The following is a 1,880-nucleotide window of genomic DNA, read 5'->3' as shown; positions in this document are numbered from 1 at the left end:
ACCTTATTATTGTATCATGTTTTTGATCTGAGTTTGTTTTACAGAATGAAATGTCTGAATGAGTTCTCATCCAAGACTGGTGATTCCATACTTTTTGCCAGGGGTTGTATTATATTTTCTCTGATTGATGCTCCTTTTGGTTTGAATATAAAGATGTATTTAAGAAAAACATTTGCACTTCCTGTTTGGTACAGTTATTGTTGCTTGAATTGCAGTTAAAGTGTAAGCAGCTGAAACAAAACTTTGACTGTTCTCAGTCTAAGCTTATTTTTCCACTATCCTTCAGCACTACATGGATGTTACATTACATCTATTACTATGTAAACTGGATGTTAAAAATTTCCAGGTGAATAAGAAACAATTAGCATTTTTAACAGAAAGTGTTAACTATTCTGCCGCTGTTGAGTCTGTTTTCTCTTTTAAATAGATTGAAATTAAAGAACAAAGAAGGACACAGTTCCTCGATTCATTTTCCAGGCCTGTGCTTCTTACGTATTGACGACCTGTATGTTTGGGGGCGACGGAAACAGCAGAGGAAATGCCTGCGATTGTGTGGGAGTGAGGTGGTCCCTTCTCTCCATCACTGAGGTGAGTGGGTTTAAACCACCGTCTGCAGCTTTAAACAAACCTCAAACCCAAACAAGAAAAAAATATATAATACTGCATTGATATTTGTTTTTCTTTGTATGCTTTTAAAAACAAATGATCTGCGTGAAACTCAAAGCAAAATATAAAAATGTATTTAATTGTTATTGGAGATTTAATCAGGTCAAAGTACTGCAAAAACTAACAAAGATGAATTATGCCTACATCTGCTATTTTAATGAACAAGTACTTTTCAGGCTTGAGGACATAAATTTTAAATCCCTACGGCTGTTTCACTGACTTTTCTGAATATTTCGTAGCTCAGAGAGTGATTTTCCAGAGATATGAGCAAGTTTTCTGCTTTGGAAATAATCTAGTATCGTGCGTGGGTAGGAAAATCTAGCTGAGCGTGCTCCGATTAGCTTTTTGTTCACAACTATAGTATTTTCAAGTCAAACTGAGAAAATTGTTCTTCCAACTCTCAAAAAAAAAAAAAAATCAGAGTCAAACTGATTACAAATCATTTATCCTTTCTAATTAACATACAGTTACAGTGTTGTGTGCCTTTTATGGCACAAGCAATAATAAAGGTATTTTTTTTTTATAAATTTAGTGTTCTGAAAAATGAATATAACTCAAGTGAGTTCTCCATTGAGTTTAATTATACCTGGATTAGCCATTGTTATTTCCCCCCTGGTTTTGTTTAATAAATTGCAGTTGTTGACAAACAAAAACATCCACCCTCAGAGAGCCTGTTGTTGTCCATGAAGGGAGTGGAAACACAAGGGCCCTAAAGTTGAAGTGTGTGCCCATGTGTATATGTGTCAGTGTTTTGATGGTGTGTGTTTGTGCGTGTAAGTGACTGGAGGGGATAAAGAGCCATTGTCTGCAGCTGGTGCATCCCCCACTCCTCCTCTGTGCAGCTGTGAGGAAATCAAACGCTCCTCTTTTTCCTCCTCGCTGCCTCTGTCACAACCTGCTGATGCCTTATTAGGTAATTCATGGCGATGTGTAGTGGTGGCTTGTTTGGAGTAGTAACTGCCGAGCTGATACATATGGTGGGATCACACACAAAACACCATCGTGACGACCCACTTTAACATGAAGAGTAAAGACAGCCTTATATTATTAGTGATTAGCAATGATTGACAGGATTTTGTGTCTTTATTAAAGCTGACATAAATATTGCTGAAATGTTTTGCAAATTGGCATTTCTAGGATGTGACTGCTCGTTTCAGATATAAATAAGTGTACAGTAAAGCAATCTTAATAGGAGACATAATTTTAAATAAACA

This window comes from Austrofundulus limnaeus, unplaced genomic scaffold, assembly GCF_001266775.1.
Source record: "Austrofundulus limnaeus strain Quisiro unplaced genomic scaffold, Austrofundulus_limnaeus-1.0 Scaffold22, whole genome shotgun sequence".
Taxonomy (NCBI): Eukaryota; Metazoa; Chordata; class Actinopteri; order Cyprinodontiformes; family Rivulidae; genus Austrofundulus; species Austrofundulus limnaeus.
This window is presented reverse-complemented; position numbering follows the sequence as displayed.